Source organism: Salvelinus fontinalis, chromosome 11, assembly GCF_029448725.1.
Source record: "Salvelinus fontinalis isolate EN_2023a chromosome 11, ASM2944872v1, whole genome shotgun sequence".
Taxonomy (NCBI): domain Eukaryota; kingdom Metazoa; phylum Chordata; class Actinopteri; order Salmoniformes; family Salmonidae; genus Salvelinus; species Salvelinus fontinalis.
The window spans coordinates 19,652,632-19,668,834 of record NC_074675.1 but is presented as its reverse complement, the minus strand read 5'-3'; positions in this window follow the sequence as shown (position 1 = coordinate 19,668,834).

The window sequence follows — 16,203 nt, the reverse complement described above, 5'->3', positions numbered from 1 at the left end:
GGGCCGCGAATGGGCTGGGTTTTGATGAACAAACAAGTTGTAGGTGTGACGAGGCCTTGGCCACTCACTAGCCAATCAAGGAGTTCCATGGCTTAATACTGCATGCATTTGTCTCAAGTCCTGTAGGTTATTGACGGTCTTTGCGTTGTCATTAACTCCAATTCGACTAGGGGCACGGAATATTCTCGTCCTGGTCTATTGTGGGTTGACACTATAGTTAATTAAAGAGCATAGGCTATAGTAACGAGTAATAGCAAAGTTTAAAAAACATAAACGTCCAGTGTTTGCTCAATATGGTTGTCGGAATGTTGGCAGTCAGCATTGTTGAAATTGGATTCAATGAGTATAGGCCTTTACGCATCGCACTTCTCCTCAACTAAAAAATACTAGGCTCCCATAAATGACATTGTATGTGTGGGGCAGGTTCTCAATAAGCAAGATATAGCCTAAGCCTACCGTTGAACTATGTTGTAGGACTGAAAAATGTGAATAGCCTATATTTTGTACCTGAAAAAGAGGCACTCTGTTGAAATGGGGATGGTTACCAGCCGAATAAGTATGTACTGAAGGTAGGCCTATGGGAATTGTGAATAATGCAAAAGTATGTTGGCAAAAGCCTCACGAGTAGACCATTCAGACACCTTTTATGGATAAGGCTACTAAGTTAATGCATGGCCACGATAAGAAGGACACCAGACACATTTCTGTTGAACCAGCTTTTGTTATAGTAGGGCAAGGTTAGCCTACTCAGTAAGGGCTTGTTTTTTTATCAAGCGAAACGGAAAACAAGCATTGTTAAAGGAAAACAACAGAGATTTTTCTAAATACGAGTGTCACCGGATTATCTCATCTCTCGTTCCATGATGGGCATATAGACTACACAGAGTTTTTTTCAATATCGTTCAAAATAATAACAGGAGCTGGCTAAAATAATGTAATAGCCTACATAAACCTGGGATGTCCACTCACTGTTTTGCTGCTGCCAAAGTTGATCTTTAATAAAGCTTAAAGCGGTCTCACGAGCCAAACCTTTTATCGAGAGTCTAGACTACCAGGCGAATGCGTTGGTCATGACCGGAAAAAAATCTGCCTTCATTGAGAGGAGGCCTTGCCTTGTTTTTAATCAAATGAAACGAAATGAATCGAAGTGGTGCGGTCTGGAGAACTACCTGCCCTCCATGACACCTACAGCACCCGGTGTCACAGGAAGGCCAAAAAGATCATCAAGAACAACAACCACCCGAGCCACTGCCTGTTCACCCCGTTACCATCCAGAAGGCGAGGTCAGTACAAGTGCATCAAAGCTGGGACCGAGAGACTGAAAAACAGCTTCTATCTCAAGGCCATCAGACTGCTAAACAGGAATCACTAACTCAGAGGGGCTGCTGCCTAAATTGAGACCCAATCACTGGCCACTTTAATAAATGGATCACAAATGGATCACTTTATACAATGCACTCTAAATAAGGCCAGTTTTAATAATGTTTACATATCTTACATTACTCATATCATACGTATATACTGTATTTTATACCCTCTACTGCATCTCGCTTATGCTGCTCGGCCATCGCTCATCCATATCCTTACATGTACATTTTCTCATTCACCCCTTTAGATTTGTGTGTATTAGGTAGTTGTTGGGGAATTGTTAGATTCCTTGTTAGATATTACTGCACTGTCAGAACTAGAAGCACAAGCATTTCGCAACACTCGCATTAACATCTGCTAGCCATGTGTATGTGACAAATAAAATTTGATTTGATTCATATAAGACAGGTAAATGACAGATCCTGGTGCTGGGGTTTGAAAATAGAAGAGCGCAGGCTTTAACAGGTCGAAATTGCAAACGAGCATGCTTTTGACAATTCCACTGGCTTAATGCCAGCCGTAAATAGAGCCCTCAGTGTTTTGCAACAACAACTCATATAGTATTTTTAACACCAGGAAGTGTGTATAGTTTACACCATTGATGTTATGCGACAACACCTCATATAGTATTTTTAACCATTAGACCAAGAGGTCTAATCTCTTGACAAGGTCACTCAGTGTATGGGTTAAGGACGTTAACGCCCCCACTAAGCCATGCCTCTCTGACCCTTCCTCTAAGGTCAGCGTTAAGGTTTGGGATAGGGGGAAAAACACTTCCTGGCACTGGGATTGAACACGTAACCCTTCGGAGCTCGCGGCTCACGCCAATCAGCCGTCCCCATCGACAATGCCCTAGCAAAACCCAAGCCTACTTGATGGTAATATCGCTCACCGTTGCGCCTAGTAGGCTGGTTTCGAAGGCATCTCCTGATGTTCTGGGGACCTGGACGAGCGTCAAATATCGCCTTGGATCTCCCCCTTCTCCCTCTCTCTATATCCTCTCTCCTACCGATCCCTCTTCCCTCCCTCCATCCCCTCCTGTCCAGAGGACCCTGTCTACCTACCTATTGGGCTCCGGAGTGACGCAGCGGTCTAAGGCACTTCGTCTCAGTGCAAGAGGCGTCACTACAGTCCCTGGTTTGAATCCAGGCTGCATCACATCCGGCCGTGAATGGGAGTCCCATAGGGCGGTGCACAATTGGCTCAGCAACTTGCCTAGATAAATAAAGGTTAAATAAAAAATATATGTAAATAACCAGACGGTCATGTCACCCTCTCTGACCCTGATAATGCCTTATACCTCCACCTGCTGCCTTTCCTGGAACAGCCCAGAGGCACACACGTCCGTCTTCCGCAAAGATGTTCACATATGCGCACACACACCCAGATGACCGACTCCACCATGCTTGCAATTCTGACCAAGTCATAAGGCATGCCTCATACTGTCTGAATGTGTCTCTGCTATAGAAGGCTACTGAACTATACAGTGGATCAGTGCCACATATGCTTATTGAACTAACACTTGTGACCACAGTTCTCCAATTCAGTATAATGTATGTTGCCCAAGAGGGAATCAAACCCATAAACCACACAGTTCATAATCCAACCTCCAACCAACTGAGACATCAAAACCATATGGAACCATTAGCTAACATTATATTACATGCTGTCACTGTGAGAGCAGAGGCTGACTATGCAGCTCTGAACGGTCCCATTGTCAGAGAGAGAGAGAGAGAGAGAGAGAGAGAGAGAGAGAGAGAGAGAGAGAGGAGAGAGAGAGAGAGAGAGAGAGAGAGAGAGAGAGAGAGAGAGAGAGAGAGAGAGAGAGAGAGAGAGAGAGAGAGAGAGAGAGAGAGAGAGAGAGAGATAGAGAGAGAGATAGAGAGAGAGATAGAGAGAGAGATAGAGAGATAGATAGAGAGATAGAGAGAGAGAGAGAGATAGAGATAGAGATAGAGATAGAGATAGAGAGAGAGAGAGAGAGAGAGAGAGAGAGAGAGAGAGCAGGGGTCTATAATGGCTGTTCCGCGTACTATAATTGACAACATGCCATAAATGTCGCCATTAGGGTCACCAGCGTCTCTGACAGGGACTGGCTCAGGTTGCTATGGTTACCCCTGGTCACCGAGTTGAGGGCTGGGAGGGTTTGGGTCGGAGTAGGATGAAGTGTCCCCCCCCCCCCCCCCTAGAAATGTGTCAGTTATGACCCTAATGGTTAAGGTTAGGATTTGGGGAGGGCAAGCTGATCCTAGATCTGTTTAGAAAGACTCCAGCCACCCAAGCCATAGACTGTCCTCTCTGCTACCGCACAGCAAGCGGTACCAGCGCGCCAAGTCTGGATCCCTGAACCCTGAACAGCTTCTATCCCCAAGCCATAAGACTGCTACACAAGACTGCCAAATAGCTAATCAAATGGCTACCAGGACTACCTGCATTGACCCTTTTTTGCACTAACTCTCTTGCACTGACTCTATACACACACACACTTTCACACTAACCACATACGCTGCTGCTACAGTATATTATCTGTCCTGTTGCCTAGTCACGTCATCTCTACCTCCATGAACATACCTTGTGCCCCTGCACATCGACTCAGTACTGGTACTCCCTGTATTTAACCATGTTCTTTTATACTCCCTATATATAGCCATGATACTTTTACTCGTCGTTGTTATTTGTGTCACTATGTATATATTTTTATTTGATCTCATCTTTATCTCTCCATTGTGGGAAAAGGACTCGTAAGTAAGCATTTCACTGTTAGTCCACACCGGTTGTTTGCGAAGCATGTGAAATAAATGTCGACTTGATGCTACATTTCTCCCTAAATGTTTGAGAGACCGCATCCTGTCCCTGGGTAGTCACTGGACGGCCATGCTAAGAGAGACACCATTGTCTGTTAATGTTGAGCAGGCCAGCAGCTATTTGATTATAACTCCAGCTAGGTTAGGGGTAAGGGGTATTGGTTAAAAGGTTGTGCTAATAAAAGTGAGAGTTATGGATACAAAAGGCTCTTCTGCAGTGCTTTCTGGCCAGATAGCTTCTGTCCCTGCTCCCCAGCCAAGTCCAGTCCCCAGAGTGAGACACACAACTGTGTTCACCCCATGCATCATGAAGGTCCATGTTTACAGTCAGGAGAAAGAGAGAGGTGGAGAGAGAGAGAGAGCCCAGCGTAATGAGGATGTTTTCTGTCCGCGGTTCAATCATCATCAGATTTGTGAACCGGGGGGAATAGCAGACGCACGGTCGGCAGCAGCAGCTGTGTACTATTGGAATCACATCTGAAAGTTTACACTCTCCGTCCAGTTCTTTTAAAACATTGTGTTTAGATGTTGTTTTCTGGCGCGGGCGGAAACTTAGGGAAGGAAAGAAAGAAAGAAAGTAAGGAGGAAAAGGAAGAAGTCTTTGGCATGAGTTGGCTCATCTTTGAAGTGATTTGGAGACAGATGACATGTTAAATTAGAGAGAAGTGGCGGACCTCTACTTTGACTCGACGTTAAAAGAAACTCAATTCTGCACAAAGATAAACACTTCACACGGACACACAAACACACCAGCGCACGCACGCACCAGTCCCCAAACTACCGAGATTACCTCGTCTTTTCTGAAAATGTGTTTGAGATTCGAGGTGCTTAAGGACTTTTTCACACCTGTAAAATTACCACCTAATCTTCCAACTTTTCCAAAAGCTGAGCAGAAAAAAAATGACATATTTAAAAACATCAACGATTCCCTTACTGCCAGAACGCCTACAAAGGAGATTCAAAAGGCAACTTCTCTAAAAACAAATTCAATGGCTAACACTTCCACTGTCTCCTTCCTGAAGTGATTCATAAACAATTCAGTAAATTATCATAATATAATAATGGTCATAAGAGAAATAAACCCCTGCTGTTAATGACCTACCGAGAGGGTAAATGGACAATCACATGAAGCAACAGACAATCCCAGTGTGAGAGAGCATTGTAATTGGGTGACCCACACACACTACACAAGCACACACACACACACACACACACACACACACACACACACACACACACACACACACACACACACACACAAGCACACACACACACACACACACACACACACACACACACACACACACACACACACACACACACACACACACACACACACACACACACACACACACACACACACACACACACACACACATCCCACTGAGCCCAATACTCTGTAAACCAGTCTCTAGTGGTGTAAATAGGCTGATCTACATGGAGTTTTATTGTTGTGCCCACGGGAGCAGATGTCTCTGGCATTCCCTGAATTGTATCCCTCTTTTTTCTAAACCCCCCCCCCCCCCTGTTTAAAGTGAACACCAGATGGATTGACATTGTGTTCTGTGCTCAGAACCTCTTTAACTCAGGATCACAATTGACCGTCACATGTGATCTGCAGCCTATTCCTTCTTTTTTTCTTCCCCCCTCTCTCTTTCCCTCTCTCTCTTTTTCTCCATAAATCGCTCCCTGACTTCGTTCTTTCTGACAAAGTCCAATACATTTGACTCAGTCTCCTCTCGTTTCCCCCCGACATACAGTATGAGACACAGCTCCCTTGATCAATCTCTCCCTCTCCACTCTCTTCTCTCTCTTTCTCACACACATAAATACAGGAGCCTGGGGCCCTGCTCTGAGATGAAGGGCCTCCCCTAGTGTTGCTTGCTTCAACAGCCTAGAGAGAGAGAGAGGGAGATCGAGAGAGACAGAGGGAAGGAGAGACAAAGAGAGGGACTATTATTTCATGAAGTGCTTTGGAGCCTGGAGGGATTGGGGAGTAAACCTCACAGCTCTGTGTGTGACAAGGCCATGACCTCTCAGAACATGGGACACACACACACACACCCTGCTTTCATCTGACGACGGGGTGTGTGAGAGCACTCTCTCAAACATTTGCTGAGAGCGCTAAGCTTTTTACTCAGGGCCCGCCGGACGGACGGATACACAGACAGCATGGGAAGGAGGGAGGGAGCTCAGAGGTAGAGTGATTGGGGGCGACAGGGGTATATCGGGCGGCAGGGGGAGGTCGAGGTGAGGGGCGAGGGGGGTAGAGAGCCTAGCCCGTTGGGTTCGACAGAATTCAGCATTGTCACCGAGGGAGCGCAGGCAGGCAGCTCATTCTGTTGATCTGAACTGATCCAAAGAAACAAAAATGCATTGTTCCTCGCAGATGGAAGCCAGTGTCGTCAAGGTAACCACATTAATCTCCTCTTTCTGTGCTTCCTCTCTTGTCGAGCGGTAATCGGTGCGCTCCTTTCACTGCAAAGCCGGCCTCAAAGCCAGGCCTCTAACTAGCCCCCTAATTAGCTGCAATTACAATGAAGACAACATGATGAGATAATAGAAATTTGCAAAATAATGACATACCACGGCAAAATATTCCTCCTCCTAAGCACCGTTTTTTCCTCTCTAGAGCTCCACAATGAGCTTGGGCCCTTCTAAAGCTGGGGCTGGAAAATGGTGCTGTATTATGTTCCACAGAACCCCATTGTCTACCTCCTGTTTCCCTCAATCAACAGCCTATTGTCCTGCTGTTTAAATAAAAATGACTCAAATACAGGCCACATAATGATGCCCTCTACAGTACCACTGCATACAGAATAGGCATGAGGAGAGAGGAGAGAAAAGGAGAGGAAAGGAAAGGAAAGGAGAGTGGAGGAGAGGATACGAGAGGAATATAGAGGTGACGAGGAGAAGAGAGGAGAGATGTACAGTCTAAAATATAGAAAAGGTCATTTACAAGACAATTAGGAAGAAAGAGGCCTCACGGTCACAGGACCTCACACTCCAACAAGAGAGAGAGAGAGAGAGAGAGAGAGAGAGCGAGAGAGAGCGAGAGAGAGCCAGAGAGAGCCAGAGAGAGCCAGAGAGAGAGCGAGAGAGAGACAGAGAGAGAGCGAGAGAGAGACAGAGAGAGAGAGCGAGAGAGAGACAGAGAGAGAGCGAGAGAGCGAGAGAGAGCGAGAGAGAGCGAGAGAGAGCGAGAGAGCGAGAGAGAGCGAGAGAGAGCGAGAGAGAGCGAGAGAGAGCGAGAGAGAGCGAGAGAGAGAGAGCGAGAGAGCGAGAGAGAGAGCGAGAGAGAGCGAGAGAGAGCGAGAGAGAGCGAGAGAGAGCGAGAGAGAGCGAGAGAGAGCGAGAGAGAGCGAGAGAGAGCGAGAGAGAGCGAGAGAGAGAGAGAGAGAGAGAGAGAGAGAGAGAGAGCGAGAGAGAGCGAGAGAGAGCGAGAGAGAGCGAGAGAGAGCGAGAGAGCGAGAGAGAGAGCGAGAGAGAGAGAGACAGAGAGAGAGAGAGACAGAGAGAGAGAGAGAGAGAGAGACAGAGAGAGAGAGTGAAGAACAAACATCATTGAAAAGAAGGGAAGATAGCAACAGAGAGAGAAAAGGAGTTATGTCCCAGCGTGTTTGTCCTCATCTGGTTGGATCAAATTAAACAGTCCTCTCAGTGTGTCACACTACACGCCTTTGTCACATCAAACACGCACAGGGGGAGACAGAGAGAGGGGGGGGGGGGCAGAGGGAGAGGAGGAGGGAAGACAGAGAGAGGGGGGGGGGACAGAGGGAGAGGAGGAGGGAAGACAGAGGGGGAGAACAAGAGGACAAGGAAGGAGGAGAGAATAGGGCCGGGGAGAAAAGGGTAGATTGAAAGAGGATGGGGGAGGAGGATGTGGAGTGCACACGTGGTGGACTACCACTTAGCAGCACCTTAGCCACATCCCTTGTATAACGGAACACAACATCATACGCATTTTTCCTCCTGATATTAACACACCAGTAAAGTTAAAGAGGAGATAAAGGTAAAGAGGAGATATAACCCGGTTCAGAAGATCCACCGTTCTGTCAGATGACCTGCTACAAGGTACAGATGCTTTCATCAGCTTGACTGTGGCTCACACTCTTTTGATGTCTCCGCTCCCATCATTACCAACACACACTCATTAAGACAAACACACACATTCACGTGCACACTTAAATCTAGATATTCAAAAGCCGACCAAATCAAGAGTATGTTGTTTCCTCCTCTGTCCTCTCTCTCCTATTAGTGTCTTCCTCATGCAGTATCATTAGTATGTGATAATTGTGAAGTAGGCCAATTAGTCGCAGTGTAATTGCATCCAAACATCAACGTTGAAAAATATAGAGGTGTCCTCATTTATTCCTGAGAGAATCGTGTCAAGAGCGACTTACAGTCAATTAACATGTTGGCGCAGTAGTTGTTTTATTGTAATTTAGCCCACTGAGTACGAAAATATATTTCAAAAAAATATTAAACATACCTTTCATAAAATATCATGGAAATATCTGCATCTGAGATATTTTTGGACTTCAAATATGTAATTTTGAACAAAAATGTACAGTTGAAGTTGGAAGTTTACATACACTTATTATTTCACTTATAATTCACTGTATCACAATTCCAGTGGGTCAGAAGTACATCCACGAAGTTGACTGTGCCTTTAAACAGCTTGGAAAATTCCAGAAAATTATGTCATGGCTTTAGAAGCTTCTGATAGGCTAATTGACATCATTTGAGTCAATTGGAGGTGTACCTGTGGATGTATTATAAGGCCTACCTTCAAACTCAGTGCTTCTTTGCTTGACATCATGGGAAAATCAAAAGAAATCAGCCAAGACCTCAGAAAAAAAATTGTGGACCTCCACAAGTCTGGTTCATCCTTGGGAGCAATTTCCAAATGCCTGAAAATACCACGTTCATCTGTACAAACAATAGTATGCAAGTATAAACACCATGGGACCACGCAACCGTCATACCGCTCAGGAAGGAGACACGTTCTGTCTCCTAGAGATGAACGTACTTTGGTGCAAAAAGTACAAATCAATCCCAAAACAACAGGAAAGGACCTTGTGAAGATGCTGGAGGAAACAGGTACAAAAGTATCTATATCCACATTAAACGAGTCCTATATTTGCATAACCTGAAAGGCCGCTCAGCAAGGAAGAAGCCACTGCTCCAAAATCGGCATTAAAATGCCAGACTACAGTTTGCAACTGCACTTAGGGACAAAGATCATACTTTTTGGACAAATGTCCTCTGGTCTGATAAAACAAAAATAGAACTGTTTGGCCATAATAACCATCGTTATGTTTGGAGGAAAAAGGGGGAGGCTTGCAAGCCGAAGAACACCATCCCAACCATGAAGCATGGGGGTGGCAGCATCATGTTGTGGGGGTGCTTTGCTGCAGGAGGGACTGGTGCACTTCACAAAATAGATGGCATCATGAGGATGGAAAAGTATGTGGATATATTGAAGCAACATCTCAAGACATCAGTCAGGAAGTTAAAAGCTTGGTCGCAAATGGATCTTCCAAATGGACAATGACCCCAACCATACTTCCAAAGTTGTGGCAAAATGGCATAAGGACAACAAAGTTAAGTTATTGGAGCGGCCATCACAAAGCCCTGACCTCAATCCCATAGAACATTTGTGGGCAGAACTGAAAAAGCATGTGTGAGCAAGGAGGCCTACAGACCTGACTCAGTTACAGGAGGAATGGGCAAAAATTCACCCAATTTATTGTGGGAAGCTTGTGGAAGGCTACCCAAAACGTTTGACCCAAGTTAAACAATTAAAAGGCAATGCTACCAAATACAAATTGAGTGTATGTAAACTTCTGATCCACTGGGAATGTGATGAAAGAAATAAAAACTGAAATAAATCATTCTCTCTACTATTATTCTGACATTTCACATTCTTAAAATAAAGTGGTGATCCTAACTGACCTAAAACAGGGAATTTTTACTAGGATTAAATGTCAGGAATTGTAAAAAACTGAGTTTAAATGTATTTGGCTGAGGTGTATGTAAACTGTTGCACTGGATCTATGAAAAACATCTTGCCAGGGTTGGGTAGGTTACTTTCTAAATGGAATCTATTACAGTTACCTGTCCAAAATTGTAATCAGTAATGTAACTTTGGATTACCCAAACTCAGTAACATAATCTGATTACATTCAGTTACTTTCAATTACTTTCCCCTTAAGAGGCATTATAAGAAGACAAAAATGTATGTTACCAATTGAACGACATCTATTGCAGGATAAATCTATGTTAAAGTTTACATAGCTGGCCATATATGGATGTTACATTTTACTTTATGGGTTGGTTATGCAGGTTTCTTCAAATCTATGCCATCGCTTTCTACTACATATAATATAATATTACGATTACATTATATATTTTCATTAAAAACCAAAGTCTATCAGAATTCCAATAATTCCAATAAATGTTATACCCCTTGATCATCAAGAATAGGACTTGGAAATATGTATAGATTAGCCAAATTGTTTGACCTGAGCATAACCCTAAAACTAAGGAGTTATTAGCCAGCCCTACTCTGTTGTTTATGCTTTTGTTGTCATGGAGGACTGATTGGGCTCATTGATTCAAGTTGAAAAATAAATGTTGAGCTCATGGAATGTCATGTTTTGAGCACTACTGAAAAGTGCTATTTTCAAGTGAAAAATGAATGCCATATTATCACGGATTCCCCCGGTACTACTGCTCATTCCGTGCACCAGCTCCGGAGGTCTATGTCACCAGCCTCTAGGCGTCACTAAACTGTTTCATTACGCACACCTGGTTTCCATTTCCCCTGATTAGTAAATTATATATATGTGCCCTCTGTTCACCATTGTCTGCACAATTATTGTTCCCATGTTCGTTGGTCTGTGAGTACCTGTGCTTTGTTATTTCGGCTTTCGAGCTGCGTGTATTGTGCACTGGTTATTATGGGTCTCGTCTAGTGTATTGCTTGTGCATTTGTTATTATGGGTCTCGCCCTGTGTAGTGTATTGCGGGTCTCGCCCCGTGTATTTATTAGAAGTTTTACCTCGCTCTTTTGTTTGGGGTACATCCCTATGTTTTTGTATACGTGTTTGTTTTGGGCATCGTCCCCGTGCTTTTCATGGCATGTTGCATTCTTGGGCGGAGTATTAAAACCCCCTATTATGTATTCCTGCACCTGTCTCCAATCATTTATACAACGTGACAGAATAACCAACCATAAATGGAGACATCGGGAATGACCCGTCCAACGCTGCCGCAACTTCGGCAGCTGCAACTGGCCCGTCCGACGGCACCGCAACTGGCTCATCTGACAATGCCGCAACTTCGGCAGCAGCAACTGGCCCGTCCGATGCCGCCTCAACTTCGGCAGCAGCAACTGGCCCGTCCGATGCCGCCTCAACTTCGGCAGCTGCAACTGGCCCGTCCGATGCCGCCTCAACTTCGGCAGCAGCAACTGGCCCGTCAGACGCCGCCCCAACTTCGGCAACTGCAACTGGCCCGTCAGACGCCGCCCCAACTTCGGCAGCTGCAACTGGCCCGTCCGACGCCGCCTCAACTTCGGCAGCAGCAACTGGCCCGTCAGACGCCGCCCCAACTTCGGCAACTGCAACTGGCCTGTCCGATGCCGCCTCAACTTCGGCAGCTGAAACTGGCCCGTCCGATGCCGCCTCAACTTCGGCAGCTGCAACTGGCCCGTCAGACGCCACCTCAACTTCGGCAGCAACAACTGGCCCGTCCGATGCCGCCTCAACTTCGGCAGCAGCAACTGGCCCGTCCGATGCCGCCTCAACTTCGGCAGCAGCAACTGGCCAGTCCGATGCCGCCTCAACTTCGGCAGCAACAACTGGCCCGTCCGATGCCGCCTCAACTTCGGCAGCAGCAACTGGCCAGTCCGATGCCGCCTCAACTTCGGCAGCAGCAACTGGCCCGTCCGATGCCGCCTCAACTTCGGCAGCAGCAACTGGCCCGTCCGATGCCGCCTCAACTTCGGCAGCAGCAACTGGCCCGTCCGATGCCGCCCCAACTTCGGCAGCTGCAACTGGCCCGTCCGATGCCGCCTCAACTTCGGCAGCTGCAACTGGCCCGTCCGATGCCGCCTCAACTTCGGCAGCTGCAACTGGCCCGGCAGACGCCGCCCCAACTTTGGCAGCTGGAACTGGCCCGTCCGACGCCGACGTAACTTTGTCAGCCGCAACTGGCCTGTCCGACGATGACTCAATTTCGGCATCTGCAACTGGCCCTGACTCACCCGCACCGCGACCCTGTGGTCGTCTGCGAGGTTGCTATCGTCCCGCTGCTGGTGCCTCGCGTCAGGGGTGGGTACAGTCACGGATTCCCCGGTACTGCTGCTCATTCCGTGCACCAGCTCCGGAGGTCTATGTCACCAGCCTCTAGGCGTCACTAAACTGTTTCATTACGCACACCTGGTTCCCATTCCCCCTGATTAGTAAATTGTATATATGTGCCCTCTGTTCACCATTGTTTTGTCGATTATTGTTCCCATGTCCGTTGGTCTGTGAGTACCTGTGCTTTGTTATTTCGGCTTTCGTGCCGCGTGTATTGTGCACTGGTTATTACGGGTCTCGTCCCGTGTATTGTTGTGCATTTGTTATTACGGGTCTCGCCCTGTGTAGTGTATTGCGGGTCTCGTCCCGTGTATTTATTAGAGGTTTTACCTCGCTCTTTTGTTTTGGTTACATCCCTGTGTTTTTGTATATGTGTTTGTTTTGGGCATCGTCCCCGTGCTTTTCATGGCATGTTGTATTTTTGGGTGGAATATTAAAACCCCCTATTACGTATTCCTGCGGCTGTCTCCAATCATTTATACAACATGACACATATGCTGCATTTGCTATAGGCCTATTGTTTACCTTTTTGTAGGTGACACTTTGATTTCTTGATAATATGCAGCTGTTTAAAGGGCAAATCCACAGATGAAACAATAACAAAACGGTCGCCATGCCAACGTTTTGGTAAAACTACTGAGGGATGGGCCTGGAGAAATGGAACCACTCTCAGATTAATAGACAGAGCTATGGATGCAAGAACTGACCATCTATCAAAATTATTGTTTTAACCATGTTATGAGGTTATACAGTGTTTGTTTTCATTTACAATGTTTTTCTCCTATGTTTAAACAATCTTATATTTTGGGTTCTCATGGAGTGTGACAGTTGAACTAAGCTCATGAGGCATTTATAAGTTATATTCTTCAAGAATCAATGGACGTACAGTACCAGTCAAAAGCTTGTACACGCCTACTCATTCAAGGGTTTTTCTTAATTTTTTAAATGTTCTACATTGTAGAATAATACTGAAGACATCAAAACTATGAAATAACACATATGGAATCATGTAGTAACCAAAAAAGTGTTGAACAAATCAAAATATATTTGGTATTTTACATTTTTCAAAGTAGCCATCCCTTGCCTTGATGACAGCTTTGCACAATCTTGGCATTCTCTCAACCAGCTTCACCTGGAATGCTTGTCCAACAGTCTTGAAGGAGTTCCCACATGCTGAGCACTTTTTGGCTGCTTTTCCTTCACTCTGCGGTCCAACTCATCCCAAACCATCTCAATTGGGTTGAGGTCTGGTGATTGTGGAGGCTAGGTCATCTGATGCATCACTCCATCACTCTCCTTCTTGGTCAAATAGCCCTTACACAGCCTGGCGGTGTGTTGGGTCATTGTTCTGTTGATAGTCCACTAAGCTCAAACCAGATGGGATGGTGCATCGCTGCAGAATGCTGTGGTAGGCATGCTGGTTAAGTGTGCCTTGAATTCTAAATAAATCACAAAGAGTGTCACCAGCAAAGCACCCCCACACAATCACACCTCCTCCTCCATGCTTCACACTAGGAACTACTCAAAATGTATTTATCATATACACGTGTTTAGCAGATGTTATTGCGGGTGTAGTGAAATGATTGTGCTTCTAGTTCCGACAGTGCAGCAATATCTAACAAGTAATGTCTAACAATTTCACAACAAATACCTAATACACACAAATCTAAGTAAAGGAATGGAATTAAGAATATATAAATATATGGATGGGCAATGTCAGCGCAGAATAGACTGAGATACAGTACAGTAGATAGTATAGAATACAGTATATACGTAGGAGTAATGCAATATATGTAAACATTATTAAACTTAAAAATGATTAGTGTTCCATTTATTAAAGTGGACAATTATTTAAAGTCTGTATGAAGGCAGCAGCCTCTCTGTGCTAGTGATGGCTATTTAACAGTCTGATGGCCTTGAGATAGAAGCCGTTTTTCAGTCTCTCGGCCCCAGCTTTGATGCACCTGTACTGACCTCGCCTTTTGGATGATTGGCAGTGGTTTGGTGAACAGGCAGTAGTTTGAGTGGTTGTTGTCCTTGATGATCTTTTTGGCCTTCCTTTGACATCGGGTGCTGTAGGTGTCCTGGAGGGCAGGTAGTTTGCCCCCGGTGATGTGTTGTGCAGACTGTACCACCCTCTGGAAAGCCCTGCAGTTGCGGGCGGTGCAGTTGCCATACCAGGCGGTGATACAGCCTGACAGGATGCTCTCAATTGTGCATCTTTGTGATGGTTTTAGGTGAAAATCCAAATTTCTTCAGCCTCCTGAGGTTGAGGAGGCGCTGTTGCGACTTATTCACCACACTGTCTGTGTGGGTGGAACATTTTGGTTTGTCTGTGATGTGTACGCCGAGGAACTTAAAACTGTCCACCTTCTCCACTGGTGTTCTGTCAATGTGGATTGGGGGGGACTCCTTCTGCAGTTTCCTGAAGTCCACGATCATCTCCTTTGTTTTTTTGACATTGAGTGAGAGGTTATTTTCCTGACACCCGACTCCCAGAGCCCTCACCTCCTCCGATCATCCGTTCACCTACTCTGCGTCTCACAAAGACATGGAGGTTGGAACAAAAAATCTCAAATTTGGACTCATCAGACCAAAAGACAGATTTCCACCAGTCTAATGTCCATTGCTCGTATGTCTTGGCCAAAGCAAGTCTCTTCTTATTATTGGTGTCCTTTAGTAGTGGTTTCTTTGCAGCAATTCGACCACGAAGGCCTGATTCACGCAGTCTCCTCTGAACAGTTGATGTTGAGATGTGTCTGTTACTTGAACTCTGTGAATGTCACGATTGTCGTCGGGAGAAGGAGAGGAGGACCAAGGTGCAGTGTGGTAAGTGTTCATTATTTTAATAAAACAACAGAACACTGAACAAAACAACAAAAACGACAAACGAACAGTCCTGTAAGGTGACGAAAAACACTAAACAGAAAATAATCACCCACAACTCAAAATGGGAAAACAGGCTACCTAAGTTTGGCTCTCAATCAGAGACAACGATAGACAGCTGCCTCTGATTGAGAACCATACCAGGCCAAACACATAGAAAAGGAAAACCTAGACCTGCAACATAGAATACCCACCCACATCACACCCTGACCAAACTAAAAATAGAAACATACAAAGCAATCTACGGTCAGGGCGTGACAGTGAAGCACTTATTTGGGCTGCAATTTCTGAGGCTGGTAAGTCGAATTAACTTATCCTCTGCAGCAGAGGTACCTCTGGGTCTTCCTTTCCTGTGGCAGTCCTCATGAGAGGCAGTTTCATCATAGCGCTTGATGGTTTTTGCGACTGTACTTGAAGAAACTTTCAAAGTTCTTGACATTTTCTGGATTGATTGACCTTCATGTCTTAAAGTAATGATTGGCTGTTGTTTCTCTTTGCTTATTTGAGATGTTCTTTACAGAATAGGGACTTGGTCTGTTGCCAAATAGGGCTATCATCTCTACACCCCTCTACCTTGTCACAACACAACCTATTGGCTCAAATGCATTAAGAAAGAACTTTTAACTTTTCTTTTTAACTTTTAACAAGGCAAACCTGTTCATTTAAATGTATTCCAGGACACTAACTCATGAAGCTGGTTGAGAGAATGCCAAGAGTGTAGAAAGCTGTCATCCAGGCAAAGGGTGGCTACTTTGAAGAATCTCAAATCTATTTTG